Source organism: Vulpes vulpes, chromosome X (assembly GCF_048418805.1).
Source record: "Vulpes vulpes isolate BD-2025 chromosome X, VulVul3, whole genome shotgun sequence".
NCBI lineage: Eukaryota > Metazoa > Chordata > Mammalia > Carnivora > Canidae > Vulpes > Vulpes vulpes.
In genome coordinates, this window is record NC_132796.1 from 80874945 (window position 1) to 80891776 (window position 16832).

Here is a 16832-nt window from a genome sequence, read left to right on the forward strand (position 1 = left end):
CCAGGATCGTGCCCTGGGCCAAAGGCAGGCGCTAAACCGCTGCGCCACCCAGGGATCCCTACTCATGTATTTTCATCACTTATGCAGCGCCTACTATATATCAGGTGGTCAGTAAATATTTGCTGACTGAATAAATAGATGAACAGGACAATGGGCACATTGGACCCACCTGAAGGGCTCTAAGATGAACCTCTCAGCTCAGCCCCATCCCTATAGTGTGCATACACATCCTCAGGTGAATTGAGATGGCCAGAAAATGCAGACTGTTACACATCAGAAAGCTGCAAGACTGGTTTGGCAAGGAGGAATGGTAGTGAGCCTAGCCAGCAGTTATTTCGATATTAACATGCGGTGGTCACTGTTCTCAGCACTTCACCCGATTCATCTCCTTAGTCACCTTATGAGGTATAACCTTGTATTATTCCTGTCGCACGATGAGCAAACGGAGACCCAGGAGATTCAGTAACTTGAATTTAAACTCCAGCAGTTTGACCAGAGTCTATCTGCTGTCCCGTGGAAGAGTGAAAATACTCATTTCCTCCAGTTTCTTTCTTGGTAGTGCCTGGCGAGCAATTCCCTTGCACACTCTGGTGGTCTTGAACCCAGCCCTGCGAAGCAGGTAGGAGAGGGAGTGCCTGCCTAGTTGGCAAGCAGCAGCAAGCACGGATCTAGTTAGCGGCCCCACGGGGGCAGGAGGCACTTCGGTGATTGACAATGTAAATTAAAAAGCTGAGCTATTTTGTACTTTCTTGATATTGAAATCTATAAAACCCATCAAATCCTCAGCCAGCCTCACCGAACTAAAAGGGAGTTGCAGTCACAAAGCAAATTTAACACCTCTTCCAGTTTTTTTCTGACACTTCCGGAGCACTTCCACTGAGGTGAGAATGGCATTAACTTGAAGCTCTGCGGGGGGGGGGGGGGGGGGGGAACCTCAGCTGGTACAGGGTTGGATTGTGCGACCCGCCTTCACGCCCGGAAAAGAAATTGACAAGGCGGGACGGGGAGGGGCAACTGACAAGATGGGCTTTGCAGCCTGACCACGGGAACAATAAATGAAAACTAAAGCAGGAGAGGCAAAAGGCAGAGTAATCCTCGTCGTTAAGATGTTGGCTGGCTCAGGGGCATAATACAATTTTTTCCCTTTAACCCACATTTTAGACCCCGTTTAACAAAAGATAACTGTTTAAAACACAATTTGAAGTTAGTTTGCCCCTTGGAGCTCAGAGCCTGAAGCACAGGTTTGTGGGCTATACTTGGGGCTTTCCCTACATTATTATATCAGAATCCTAGGACCAAAGAAAATACCTAACAGAGCATTTTGTTCAACCCACTTACTTGCTAGACAGAAAGACTGAGGCCTCCAGAAGGGTGTTTTGCTTTTATTTTCACCAAGCATCCATCACTACTCTGTGTGTGTGTGTGTGTGTGTGTGTGTGTGTGTGTGTTAGATTTGCCTCGGGAGCTGTTAAGGGGAGAGGCAGAATGACCTGCATTGTCAAGGGAAAAGGGTGAAGAAAAATGTTAGAATCAATATAGTGCTTGATAAATAGCTAGTCATTTGTCATATAAATATATACACATTACAAACAACAAGCCTCTCTGTGGCAGAAACTGAGGGGTTGTTCTCAACAGAGGGAGGGCTTCAGCTGAGGAGGCTAAATGAGGGTCATTCATCCCTCCAGCTCCTTCTGCCATGGTCAAGATTGGTCCAATCCACCACCTAGGTTTTCTGTGGGCGCTCAATATTTTACTCAGCAGAGACTTTCAAACGCTGCTTCACTAGTAGCTGGTGGCATTTAACCTCTGTGGGAGGGATAGGGCCTTTTTCTTTCATCATGGAATCCGTTATTTTTCTTTGAAGCACAGTACAGAGCTTTTTACAAATTGCATGGCAAAAATAGAAATGCAGCCAGTCCTCAGCATAGTGGTGTGGAGGAGGTTCGGGGCAACCTGCCCCTCAGGCAGTATGTATACAGAATGTGCTCCTTTCAGAACTGGATGTTAATCCTGTAGGGTGGGAGGCAGAAAGCAAGCCATCCCTTCCTCTCCTGCCTTAAAGGAAGGTAGACTTGAAACAGTGAAGCTGGGAGCTCAGGAAAAAGCTAGCCTAAGTATAGCCAGTAGACCCTGGCTGCGGGAATCAGAGTGATACAAGCTTGGCTGTGAATTTGTGAGGCCTAGGAATCTGTCACTTGCCCGCTTTGGTCTCTGTTTTTTTTTAATCCACCTCTCCTGCCTCACAGGATAGCCAGAAGGTATAAGTGTGGAGAAAACAGACACACATTTATTTGGAAACAGTTAAAACCACATATGAATGCAAAGTATTATTGTTGTTTTAAGTGTGCTCTTTGCCTCTGGTGGTTGGACATCTTGGTGTATAACCTGGAATTTGAATTGGTAAAGAACATTCCAAGAGAGGTCTAAAGTCCCTGGAATTAATGAGGAGAGAGGATGGAAAGAGGAAAGATAGGAACAGATCTCCCATGAGTCACAGCCCTACCACTTCCTTCAACTGTTTGCGTGTATGTCTTTCAGCAGCTTACCGAACCTCTCTGAGCCTCTTTTCTCATCTATAAAGTGGGTTGTTGTGAAGATATGAGTGAAATAATCAGTGGAAAGTTAGATGCCAGCAGCACTAGCATGGGGCAGACTTTTGATAATAATTATTATTGTTAGTGATGCTACTTCTGTGCGCCAAGGAGAACTGGGATTCCTTAATGTCAGTGCATGGCTAGTCCTTGGTAAAATATATATGTTTCTGGACCTCATCCCCAAGACATTTTGCTTCCATAGGTTTGGAATGGAGTGTAACACTATGCATGTAACAGGGACTCCAAGGGATTCTGATGTGGGGCCAGATTTGGGAACCAATGGTCTAGAGCAGTAGTTTTTCAATCTGCCAATTATTACCTACTGCTTGGGAAATCAATTTAGCGAGTGGTGACCTGCATTAAAAAACAGAAAAGGAATGGAATAGGAAAAAGCAGTGTGCACTGCTTCAGAAATGTTTGCCGTATGCTTATATATATAACTCAGTAATGTATGCTGTATGCATGGCAGATGTATTTCTTACTGTAAGTCATGGTGAAAAGTATTTGAAATACCACACAGAGCGCAATCTTCCATTTGGAGACACTGGTGTCCAGAGAAATAACCTGGCAAGTCCCAGCTCAGACAAGAAGAAATGACCAGTGAGATAATGGAGTAGGATCCATTTCTCTTCTCTCTCCATCTATCCTCTGCTATGCTAGGGTAGACAGAATTGGTTTGTTCTCTAATTAGAATGAGTTTTAATACCTTGTAATGGGCCTGACCTGAGATGAAGGGCAAGTGAGGGTATTGCTACAGGTATCAGGCTAACTGCATTGACCCCATTAGCAGAAAACGTATCTGGGTTTATTGGGGTGTTCGGTTGCTCTTGATTAGTGAGCACTTTGTACACACACTTAGCTTTCTGCCTTCTCCCAGACTTTCTTTCTGGAGATTTTCTTTATTTACTTATTTAAGAGAGGGTGGAGGGACAGAGGGAGAGAGAGGGAGAGAATCTCAAGCAGACTCCCTGATGAGTGGGGAGCCCCCATGTGGGACTTGATCTCGAGACCCTGAGATCATGATCTGAACTGAAATCAAGAGTCAGACGCTCAACCGACCTAGCCACCCAGGCACCCCTCCTTCTCCCAGACTTTGATATTCATTTTAGCATTTGAAACCCTATTTTGCCTTTGTGAAATTGCATAATAAATTTGTTTCACTGCATGCCAACCCACATCAGTGTCTTTTGACTCCTCACGTGGTGTGTTGAGGATAGTAGCACTCCTAAACCTTTCTGGGCCTCATCCTCAAGAAATTCTGATTCCATAGGTTTGGAATGGAGCATAAGAATATGTATGTCTTCCTTTGGAATTTTGATGTGGGGCCAGATTTGGGAACCAATGGTCTAGAGCAGTGTTTTTCAAGCTGCCAATTATTACTTACTGCTCCGGAAATAAATTTAGAAGTGGTGACCTGTATCAAAAAACAGAAAAGGAATGGCCGTGCTCCCTCCAAAAGGAGCAGTCACTCCAGGGCTCCAGCACACTTTCATCCTATAGGGATGAGGTCACCTCCCCAGCAAGGCCTTCTCAGGCCACCCTCTATAAACTGTAGGCCGTGCAGGATCTGCCTACCCCTACCACTTCAGAACCCTCCATCTTCTTTATATTTTCCCCATGGTGCTTATCACAACCTAACACACCATGTTGTAAATAATAAACACAATGAGAACAATAATCCCAAACGCCCAGATCTTTTTTTTTGGGGGGGGGGGAGAACTGGAAATAAAATTTTATGTGAAGTCTTCCACATGTTAAAGATTTTTATTTATTCATGAGAGACACAAAGAGAGAGGCAGGGATATAGGCAGAGAGAGAAGCAAGCTCCCTGTGGGGAGCCCGATGTGGAACTCGATCCTAGGACTCCAGGATCATGCCCTGAACCAAAGGCACACGCTTGACCACTGAGCCACCCAGGCGTCTTGAGTTGTCCAAATTTTAAATGTGGCTAGATCTTCTGATTTTTCTGGAGAGCCCGGAAATCCAAACATTTATGTAAATGTGTTGGTCACCAGATCAAAAAGAAAAAAAAACCCAACACTATATAGGCCAAAGGAAATATGTCTGTGACGCAGATTCGGTCCTCGGATCACCAGTTTGGGACCTCTGTCATAGATCTGTGGACTGTTGGGCCACTTGAAGTCTTGAAAATTGCTGTTTTCTATTAAGGAAGTGCAGCCTCAGGTTAGGTACTTGCCCCATGGTCACACGCTAGCTTATAGCGGAGCTGGACTTGAACCCAGCTCTCTTGCTTCCCAGCGCTCTCTCATAGCTCCCCTGCTGTCTGTGAGGCTGCCTCACTTCTGCTGAGGGAAGAGCTCAGCTGCCCCGTGTAGAAGCCAGCCTTTGATTCAGTCCCAGAGCCCTCCTCACAAAGAACATAACAGAGTCATCACCACCCATCTGATAAGCCCCAGGTACTTCTCACCACAGAGTGTATGAATTTCCCTGCTTTCCCCGTCTCAACCATGGATATTGCCTCTTGGTGTGTTCTTTATTACTTTTGCTCCAGTGATAGAATCAAGACAGGGTCTTTATAGTACAGCGTTATTAGCATTACTCCCAGCCAGCAGTGCTCTCGGGTAGAATCTGTGTGGTCTAGTGCAAAGAATCTGGGGCTCAGAGTCCAGAGGGCGGGACTCAGCATGCCCCGAGACAACTTATTTAACCTCCCTGGTCCTCAATTTCCTTCACTGTAAAACTGAGAGAAATACAATTTGCCTTTCTTATCTCCCAGGGCTACTGTGAGGTAAAACCGAGATAATACATATGAGTGCCCTTTGAAGAGAACATGTTACAATGGTGAGGGCATAGCATTTTTACAAAATCACGAATTGTAATCATTATTACAAGAATCATTATTAAGCACCTACTATGTGCAAGCGAATATCATGTACCATTTGCTCAGGGCAACTCGAGGAGATTAAGGCCTAGCTACCTTTCATAAGTTATAGGGTAAGTCAGACAAAGGGCGACATATGTGAGTGGAAAGAGCCAGTGCTGCAAAGTTGGAAATGACCTGGCCTGAGTGAAATGTACAGACTATACAGTGAGAGAGAATATGGTGGAAAGGGCTGATTGTGGGATGATCTGCATGGAGTAGAGGGTTCAAGTAGTACCCGATAGATGATCGCTGCTCCAGCTTCTCCATGAGGCCAGAAGACAGAGTCAAAACATGCCTTTCATGAAACCCTAAAGAAGAGTCCAAGTGGGATGGTGGGTGTGGGTGATGACACGACAGGAGAGCCTAGTACTGTAAAATGGCCCTGACAACAGTTCCCACTTCATAGGGCTATTCTGAGCATGCAAGATGGTGATGTATTTTTTTTTATTTAGTTAAGATTGTATGTATTTATTTATTTGAGAGAGAGAGAAAGAGAGAGAGAGAGAGAGCGAGTGAAGAGGTGACAGAGGGAGAAAAAGAAAAAGAAGCAGACTCCCTGCTGAGCAGGGAGCCCAATTCAGTACTCTATCCCAGGACCATGGGATCATGACCTGAGCTCAAGACAGATGCTCAACCGACTGAGCCACCCAGGTGCCCCAGGTGGCAATAGGTTTTAAACGTTTAGCACCGTGCCTGATACGTGGTGAGTCCTAAAGATGGGCTAGCTGCCATCATCATCATCATCATCATCATCATCATCATCATCATCATCTGTTTTTATCTTACAGTGAAGTCAGGGCACGTGGGAGCCTGCCTGATGTTAGTTGCATTGCTTTGGCCAAGTCAGATCACCTCCCTATTTCTCAGTTTCCTGGTCTTCCAAATGGGAATACTACCAGTGCAGCCGACAAGGATTCAATGAATGAATTCAAGTCAAGTGTCTGGCACAGGGTATGTCCACAGTAGATGTCAGCCACTCCAGCTCCTATGGCCAGGTAATCGTCATGTAATATGGCTGCACAGCAAGAACTCGAGGAACATAAAATCATGAAGACACCCCAAAGCTTACTACTGAGACACCAGTCCTTGTGCCTATTTTGAGATCCAATTCTTTTTTTTTGAAGGGTTTTTTTGTTTGTTTAATACATCTGAAAAGAATGCATATACAAAGAATTGAGACATGAGAAAGCATTGGTTCAACACTAATGAATCTACAAGAATTAGGATTTGGGGAAGGGGAGAAGATTACCTAAATATTTTTAAAAATTGGAAACCGCGACCAAAATAAGTGGATAAAATCCCTATTAACACTTGTGAAGAGTCTTCATAAGACTCCATGATTTTTTTTATTAAACAAGAGAGCCTTAACTAGCTACTCTAGGGTTCCTCATATGCAAAACAGAAATAAGGGGATTCCCTTGACTGGTCCCCATGCTGTTAAATGTTCTCCCCACCCACACCCACACCCCCAGCTTCTTCATGAAGCAGGTCTCCATCCTCCCAGTTTAAAAGAGGATGTGCATCATTTCATAGGCATCTGTCTCCTAGTGCCACCTCTCACATTTCTTTGATTTACCCGGTCTTCAGTTGTGTTCTAAGAACACCGTATCATACACTATTAAGCTGGACACCTATGCTAAGCATATAAGACAATGACTGACTGGGAAAAATGTTTTTTAATTACATAATCTATTTGATGTATTTCAAAACGTGCAATACTTTTCTTCGTTTATCAGTGAAAGAAGTTAGAAATTAACTTCAAAAAAATTCAGCAAATGGCAAACAAAGTTCCTTGAAAGTCACAGTCACATATATAGTGCATACTTGAAAAGAGGAGGGGCAAGATAGGTTCCACCCACTTTCATGAGTTTCATCAAATACTGGACCTACTCAAGGGTGGAGAGAAAAGGCAACTTTAAAAAAAGAGTATGTTATTAAGTGAGGCATTTACTATACTCCTTCCTAAGAGCACCAGGTGGGGAACAAGTTTTCTAAACTAGATCTAGGAAGTGGAATGTGGAATCAATCTGTCCTCCTCCCCTTAAGGGCTATCCAATGGTTAATGAATTTAAAAAACATGACTAAATAAAAACAAACCCCCCCACACTCCCTGCACCACCACCCCACCACCCCAACAAAAAAAGGAAAAAAAAACCCTAAATGTCCCAGATCATTCTCCAGAGTGGATGGAGGCCGGGAGCAGTTTCAACTGTTACAGAGTCATCACAAGCATGCCTTGCTTTTAAACAAAAAAAAATTTTTTTCGAAATGACAGAACAAAAACTAGTACTAATCACTTTTCTGACAATACACAATTACTCAAATTAACTAGTACTGAGAGGAGAAAGGGGACCATACCTATGGGCCTTGTCTCACACGAGTGCATGTGGGTAGGTGCAGGGCATTTGTCATTATTGCAAAAATGAATTTTAATCTTTAATCTTTAGTTTGATTTAACATTGCTTTTAGTACAATGCTGACACCAGTTGTGCAGAAAGGGCTCTGGAGAGATGTTCATAGCAGTGCACACCTGAGGCTCTTCTTCGGTTCTGGAGGCTCCAGAACCAATATTGCTTCGCGAAATACATTCTTTAGGCCTTTCTGTGTGAGTGCAGAACACTCCACATACTTGTCTGCCTTCAGGTCACGGGCCAGCTTTTCAGCAGTCTCTGGAGTGATAGGCTTCTGTTTGTTCTTGGCAAGTTTCTCAATAGGATAGGGGTCATCTCGGAGATCAATTTGGGTCCCAACAAGCAAGAAAGGAGTCTCTTTGGACAGTGGTGAGTTATCTCAGGCACCCCCTTTTCCTTCACATTTTCAAATGAGGATGGAGAGACCACTGAAAAACAGACTAGAAATACATCTGTTTGTGGTTAACTCAGCAGTCGTAATCTGTCATAATCCTCTTGCCCTGCAGTATCAAAAAGTCCAAGGGTATATGGCTCTCCACCAATCATAACTGTGACTGCATACTTGTCAAAAACAGTTGGTACATAGTACATACTCAGATGGAAATTTGTTTGTTGTGTAGGATATCAGGAGACATGTTTTACCAATGGCACCCCTGCCCACAACAATGCACTTAATTTTCTGCATTGCTGAAACAGTTTTGTATCTACTTTAAATATTTCAAATTCAATGATGACCTCAGCTTCTCCTCCAGGGCGTTGGCAGCACTGCCGAGATCCAATTCTTAAATTGGAAATTTCTCCTCTGTCAAGGAAATCAAGACTGAAGAGAATGGCAGGAATTTGGGATTTAGAGATCATTGTGTGAAACAGTTACTGAGCACCTCCTGTGGGCTGGCTGGTGCTCCAGGGGTGGGAGTTCAAGAGCAACAATGGGACAGGCAGATCCCCGCAATTAAGCAATGTATAGACCCATGGAGGGAGATAGAATAAAAATATAAAATGTTATGTTGCACGATGTGATGTGATTTAGGATCATGCTTGGCATTTAAGAAAGAACTTGGAAGCCCTGTGGCAGGAGTAGAGCGAACAAGGAGAAGGGTAATAGGATGTCAAAGAGGTCATAGGGGCGGCTGGTTCAGGGCTTTGTAGGCATTTACAGGGAGAGATGGAAAAGGCATGGGGGAGGATCTTGTTCAGGGAGGGACGTGATCTGACTTCCATTGACCATTTGGCCCTCCCATAAGCAGTGGATTTTTCATCCACAGCTTTGCATGATAAGGACCAAGGGGCAACAGCCCTGGTAGTTCCTGCAGAGCTGTCCTTAACCATTCTATAGACTGCAGAGAGAAGGCTCTTTGGTCCAGAGGACACGGAGTGGAAGTGATGACACAGAGAATAGGAGGAAGCAATGGAACCTTTTAGAGAGGAAAGGGACCCAGTTAATGTGATTCTGCTACTGGGCTTCTGTTCACCCAGCCTTGACCTACACGTACCACCCTACCATCCCGCTCAGCCTCTCAAGGTCAGAAAGCCTTCTGACAGGTTTACTAAAAGTCAGCCTTCTTGCCACCACTGGGTGGCAGTAGTCTTAGATCTGTCTCAGGAGCAACCGAGAAAAAGTGCCCACTTTCCATAGGAAAGCACTATTTGAGATGCGAAGGCAGGTGGGGATACTATGCATCCCCAGACTTTTCTCTCTTTCCGGCCCCATATCTCTGGTCCTTTCAAGAGCCACTCCTGTTCTGGGATGGTTTCAAATCCGTTCATCACTCTCGTGACCCTCCTCTGGAGGTGCTCCGCTTTGTCAGTGACCTTCTTAAAATGTAGTCCCTAGAATTGAATAGGAGGCTTTAGGAGGGAACAGCAGAGATCACAGTGGCACATTTCTATTCTGGGATCTAGAAACACTGCTTTGATTAATACACCCTAAACTTGTGCTCCGTTTTTAACAGCTAAATGATTAAGCGACAGTAAACTAACTGTTGGCTCAAATTATACTGTGGGTCAACTCAAACCCCTAGATCTTTTTTGAATTGTTTGTTTTTATGTAAGCTCCCGCCAAGCAATGGTTCCCTTACTCTGGCGTCACAAAAAGGACTTTCAAAATTTTAATTGAGGAGTTTTACTTTATCTTACACATTTTACCTTTTTTTTTTTTTTTAATTTTAGTTTGGTATTCCAGCCCATCTGAGCTTATTTTGAATCTCAGCTTTGTTCTTCAACATATTTGATATCCCTGCCAGCTTTGGGTCATCTTCAGACGTGGTAAGTGTATTTTCTGTGTCATCTAAGTTATTAATGGAAGTGGAAAAGCCTCGTGGCCTTTAGAGACTTTTCTGTTGGTAGTTATCCGTGCTTTGGGTAAAATTCTTTCATCAGTTGCCAATCCATTTGACTCGTGTTATAATCTGGTTAATACGTTGCTGTCTTGTCTTAGCCCATTCATGAGAAAGTTACAGGAGAAAATTTCAGATGCACTCCTGAATCCAAGATATGTTGTGGTTACAAAAGGCAGTGTGGATAAAGGATGATCTAAGGTAGCACCTTTTGGTTTGTAAAATGGAGACTATTAGGGTTTCCCCCCAACTCTGAAAGTAGTATTGGCTTGTTGTGTTAACAACATACCAAAGTGTATGAATTAGAAAGTGTGAGTCCTTCTGTAATTCTTTGTGCCAACACCCTGCTGGATAATGGTGGTAATGATTTTGGGTGTGCATAAACAGATCTGTGATTTACATGGTATCATATGATAGAGAATGTTGTGTAACTTGCTTTTTTTCACTTACAATATTTTGGAAACGTCTTTCTTTGTCAGAACATAGAGTCTGACTTCATCCTTTACAATGACAACCTAGTGTTCTTTCCTGGGGATGTTTCCTAATTTATATCATCAATCCTGTATCGAGGGGAATTCACATCATTGGCAAATTTTTGCTGTTGCAAGTAGTGTTGCTTGGCGAACTTTCTTTGCTGGCTTGAGATGTTGTGTTGGGTGCTGGTTTCTGAATCCTCTGGATTCCCTGTCCTTTTTGGATCTAGTTGTCAATGTTCTAAATTCCAAGGGCAACTTTCTACTAAGAGAGAACTAGGGGGGAACTGCCAACTCCCTACTCACCAGGGTTTGTGGTTGAAAATCTATACTTTGTTTTCCCTTGGAGTGAAGTTAAAACTGTTGGAGCTTTTGGGGGCCTTTGGAAAACCGAAGCACCCCAAGATCAAACCCTGAGTGACAGACAGGCTTGATGGGAGTCTCTGCCCTGGTTGGAATAGGTGAGGTGGTTAAGAGCCAAAACAGGAAGGAGAACTGCCTTGCCATCGAGCTATTATACCCCATCACACACAAGCTCTGGCAAGTAAGGCCCCTTACTGAGCCTCAATAGGCCCCTCCTTTCTCATCCTCACACCTTTCCTCCTCCATGATGTGTGTGGGGGGGGGCGTTCCATCCCTGCACAGGTGCACCTCCCAAAGAAAGGTAGGAGCTGCCTCCTCTGAACTTTTAGAACACTTTAAGGGCATGGGCTTGAGAGTCAAGGCTGCATTTAAGTATCACCGCTGTACCTGCCCAGCTCTGTGATCTTGGATATGTCACTTATCCTTGCTGGGCCTAGTTATCCTCATCTATAGAATGAAGATGTACCTATATAAGAGATTTCAGAGCACCAAACCCAATGCCTGGCCACTAGGAAGCACTTCAAGTTAGCTGCCATCATCATCATCATCACCATTATGGGTGATCATATTACCTACTTCCATAGAGTTGTGAAGATGAAGTGAGAACATACGTAAAACATCCAACATGGTTTTCAGCATAAATTGAGTACTAAATAACTGGTAGCAGTTATTGATTATATTTATACCTCCCCTTGGATACTTACCTCATTATGTCTTATGTTTCTTCTATTTGTGTTCAGGTCTTGATCCCTTCCTACAATTTGTTAAATTCCCTTGAAAGCAGAGTTCTCTCTTTCTCTCTCTCTCTCTCTCTCTCTCTCTTTTCCAGTCTCTCTTCCTCTCTGCGCAGGAAGCATAAAAGACCCAATGCTGGTGATTAGTGTGGCCTTTGAAAATTTAGATGAGTCAATGTTGCCATTACTTTTTCTAAGCCTCTTGATCATGGTATTGTTTTCTAGTTTGAAAGCATATCTCCCATTAACTGATCAACGGGACCTTGTCCCTAGGGCAGGCCATAGCATACACATTCCAACCACTGAGCCACTGATCACAGAATTAGCAATGTACGGTATCTTAGCTTTGGAAAGTTTTACAGAAAACAGTGGCCCTGGGTGTGTTTTCATCTGGGTAGACTGGATTTGTGTACCACTCTAAGACTTCTGCTGTCTACATGGAAATGGATATTAGGCAAGAACCTAGTTCAGGCCACCACCAAGTCCCCCTTAAACTACCACAAAATAGTCTTCTAAGTTGTTTCACCCATGTAGTCCAGACAGCACTGCACAGTAGAAAGAAGTAAAATGAGATCACATCATTCACCTCCTCAAGACCCTTCAGTGGCTCCTATCTCATGTAGCATCAAGTCCAGTCTCCTCATGGTCTCCAAGGCCCTGCATAATCTGGCTCCTGCATATCAAAGTCATCTTGATGCATTCTTCCTCTTGCCCACTCTGTACCACCCACACTGGTCTTCTGTTGTGAGAACATGACAAGCTCATTCCTGCCTTGGTACCTTTGTTTTTGTTCTGTCCACCACCAGGAATTGGATCCCACCTATGCCTCAATTTTCCCAGAGCTTCCTTTTGTCCTTCAGGTTACCACTTAGATGATACCATCTCAAACCAAGATCATTTATTTAAACCTTCTTCCCTGCTCACCCTATCTCAAGTAGCTTCCTGATGGTTCATGTACCTCCTTGTTAACCTCAAACTCACTGGTTCTCAGCCCTCACTTCACCTTAAGAATCACCCAGAGAACATTTTAAAAAAATGGTCCCTTCTAGACCACGGAAATCACAACCTCTGGGAATAAGGCCCAGGTTATCTCTATCTTTAAATGTTCCCCTGGTAATTTTAATGTGTAGGCAAGGTTCACAGCCTCCATTCTAAGCTATGAGCTTGTTTATTTTCTTCTTAGTCCTTATCACCAGGTGTAATTCTTTTCATTCATTCATTTATTATTTATTGAGTGCCTATTTTGTCTGGCTGTACTAGAAACACAGGGATTAAAATCATGAACACACACAAAAAAACACAAATTCTAACCCTTTATGAAACTTCCATTCTAGTGGGAGAAGGCAAACAATAAAGAAGATCAGCAAATACGCATAGTCATATAGCTTTATACGTATATATATATAGTATTATGGACTGAATGTTTATAACTTCCCCCACCCCAAATTCATATGATGTAACCCTTACCTCCAATGTGATATTTGAAGACAGGGCCTTTGAGAGGTGATTAGGGTTAGATGAGCTCATGAGGGTAGTGGCTTTATAAGACAAGAGACCAGAGAGCTTGCTCTATCCCCAATTCCACCTCACACACACACACACACACACACACACACACACACACAAAGGTTGTGTGAGCCCACAGCAAGATGGCAGTCATGTAGAAGGCAAGAGGAGAGACTTTAGAATGAAACTGACCTTGCTGGCACCTTGACCTTGGACTTCCCAACCTCCAGAACTGTGAGAAATACATTTCTACTGTTTAAACCACCCACTCTATGGTATTTGGTTATGGCAGCCCGAGCAGACTAAGACATACAGTATGTTAGATTATGATAAGTGGTCAGGAGGAAATCTACAGCATAAAATGGAGGTATTGGGGGGTTTGGGTGGGGGGTGGAGGGAGAAAAGTTTTCTATAGAATGGCCTGGAAAGGTGAATCTCGAGTGAAGATTTGAAAGAAGTGAAAGATCTAGATCTGCAGTTATCTGAATATAGAGCATCCAAGGCACAGAATAGTAAATGCAAAGGCCCTGAGGCTGGATTATACCTGGTGTGTTTGAGGAGCAGCAAGGGGGCCAGTATGGCTAGAGAGCTGAGAACAAGGGGCAGATTGGTAGGAGATAAATTTAGAAACTTAATAGAGGGGAGCAGATAATATAGAGCCTTAGAAGTTATTTTAAGAGCTTTGTCTTTTACTCTGAGTAAGAAGGGTTATCACTGAGGAATTTCTAGCAGAGAGTAGTATAAGCTGACTGAGATTTTAATAGGTTCACTCTTCCTTCCATAGAGAACTGAATGGGGAAAAGGGTAACAGCAGCAAAACCTGCAAGGACGTCACTGCAATAATCTAGGTGAGACACAAGTGATGATGGTGGCTTGAAGAAGGATGGTAGGAATGGCACTGCTGTGAGAACCTATGAGAAATGGTCAAAATCTGGTTGCATTTTGGGAGTTAAGATATACAGGATTTGCTGCCAGACTGCATGTTGGGCATGAGACACAGTGCACAGTCAAGAGGGACAACTTGCTTTGGGGCCTGAGCATCTAGAAGAATGGAGTTGCCATTACACTGAGATGGGTAGGGCAGCAGCGGAAGAATAGGTTTTAGGAGGAAACATCAAGAGCTTAATTTTGAACTTGCTAAGTTTGAAGTGCCCACTAGACCTTCACTTGGAGATGTCAAGTAGCAAGATAGATCCTGGACTTTATAGGAGAGGTCTGGCCTGGAGACAGAACTTTGCAAGCCATGAGATTGGATGAAATATCCTAGACAGTAAGCTCAAGTAGAAAAGAGAAGAAGCCCAGGGACTGACACCTAAAGCACTTCAAAGATTAGAGGTTGGGTTGTGGAGCAACAAGCAAAGGGGATTGAGCAGAAGCAGTCAGAGCAGAAGGAAGAAACCAACAGAATGTGGTTTCCTGGAAGCCGAGAGAATAAAGTTATTTAAGGAAGAGTGAGGGCTCACTTAGTGTCAGCCACTGCCAAGAGTTCAAGTAAGATGAGGACAAAGAGATAACCAGTGACTTTCGGATTTTGTAACAGGTAGGTCACTGGTGATCTTGATCAGAACTGTGATGGCAGTGAGTTCAAGAGAGAGAAGGAGAGAATTTGGAAGCAATGAGCATAAACAGTTGCCCCAAAGTTTTAGTATTAAGAGGAGGACAGAAATGGGGTAGAAGCAGTATCTCAAGGGGATTAGCCTTGAGAGAGAGTTTTATTAATTTGGGGGATGGGAGAAATAATATTCTAAAGAAAATGACCGAGACCCCCAAATTAGAATGTCAGTTGGGTGAGGGCAGGGCCTTGGCCTTGGGCCATAAGCTCCCACAGTGCCCAGCGCAGAGTAGGCACTCAGCAAATATTGCTGAATAAGTTAATGATCAAGTGACTGCAGACATGCATGAGAGTAAATATCAAAGAGCTGAGTAGCAGGAGAAAGTGGCAGGTGAATGGAGCAGCACCCTAGTTTCAGTTCTAGTCATTCCTGTCCTGCTCCTGGCATACCAAGCTTGCCCTGGGGCCAGACAGCCAAAGCAGGGGTTGGTGTGGCACGACTCTCTTTGCCAAGAGGGCATACAATGTCTCTCTAGTCATCTGTTCCAGGGAGAGGACAGGCTCTGGGACTGTAAGAAGCAGGTGTGGTCAGACAAGACCACAGAGCTCAGGAGGGTGCCAGAGGCGAAACCACTTTGCGTCATCACCGTTCTCCAGGCATGGCCTGTCTGTCTGCGGGACTGGGCGCATGTGAGATGCGTGCCACACCAGCAACCCTGCCTGCCCTTGCTGGCTGGAGGGTAATTAATAACATCCTGTAGCTCAGGCCAAGGAACAGCAAAACTGGAGTCCACAAAGGAGAGGCCCATGTCCATGCAGTGCCTGGTAGCCTTGGCACCTGGCTTTTCCCAGTTGCTGCATTGCACAACTTCCACAGGGTAAGGTGATGGCTTGGCGCAGTGGGCCCTCCCCATGGGGCCTGTGACTCGGCTGTCGCCAGGAAGATGGCACGGCCCAGCACTGAGCTAGTACACAGAAGGCACTTGACAACTTTTGGATGAATGAACCCCTGGGGACTCTGGGAATTGACACAAAAAAATGAGGAAAAAAAATGCTTCTTTTTCCATGCCTTCCCTGCCGCCACACTTTACACCCAGACACAGCGCCGTGTGGGGCCAAAGCCAGTGGCAAGTGCGGGTCCTGGACATGGCAGAAGACACAGGGCAACCCCCCTGGCTAATTTGCAACAACCCCAGACAGACCTTTTCCATCTTCTCACCTGGCACCCAGAGACTCCACCATAGTGTTAGGTCTTAAGAGTCCAGAAAGTTAACTTCAACCAGCATTGACCTAATAATACCTGATCTGGATCACATCCTGTGTGTTTTCTCAAAGTTGTGACTGTAGTACTAAATATTGCAACAATTACTACTACTACTACTACTACTACTACTACTAATAATAATAATAGTACTATTGCTAGTCTTAATTGCAGCTAACAGATACTGAGCGCCTACTATGGGCCAGACACTGAGCTAAGCACTTTACATACCTTGTCGGTTGTACTCCTCATTGCATCTCGGTCAGGTGAATACTACTATTGTCTCCAGTGAACAGAAGAGATTCAAGCTACGTAGGGGAAGGGTGGAGACTCAAGCCTGGTTCAGTCTGACTATGGAATCACATTCTCTGTAGTCCTCTATTATAGCATCAGGGTGCTCTCTTTAAAAATGTAAGACAGGTGATATCATTCTTTTGGCTTAAAAGCCTCCAGTGGCTTCCCATCCATACAGAGAATTCAATCCAACTTTCGTCCTAGGCCATCAAGGCCGGGTGGCATCCAGCCTTTGCCTGCCTCTTCGGCCTTGTTTCATTCTTCTCTCCTCTTGCCCTAAAAAACCTGTGGAGAAGGCTCTGGAGCCATAGCAGTGCTCTATCTTCACATTTGGTAGGCTGACTTGGGTGCTTACCCCTGTTTACAGTGATCCTTCCCTTGGAATATGCCTCCCAACGTCCAAACAACCATCTCCAAAGCCCTG

At 44.3% G+C, this 16832-nt stretch overlaps 1 protein-coding gene and 1 pseudogene across 14 annotated transcripts in view; one reads left to right on the forward strand and one right to left on the reverse strand.

Annotated features, from left to right (window-relative positions):
• PAK3 (p21 (RAC1) activated kinase 3) overlaps positions 1-16832 on the forward strand; it is a 261514-nt gene that overhangs the window by 40701 nt on the left and 203981 nt on the right. For 7 of the 14 annotated variants that reach the window (XM_072743904.1, XM_026014857.2, XM_072743898.1 and 4 more), the window contains exon 2: positions 10059-10154. The exons of the other annotated variants lie outside the window; for them this stretch is intronic. The gene's annotated coding sequence lies outside the window, so the exon portion shown is untranslated. The remainder of the gene's footprint in view (positions 1-10058; positions 10155-16832) is intronic. 14 annotated transcript variants of the gene reach the window in all.
• Positions 7978-8574, reverse strand: LOC112932008 (cell division control protein 42 homolog pseudogene; annotated as a pseudogene).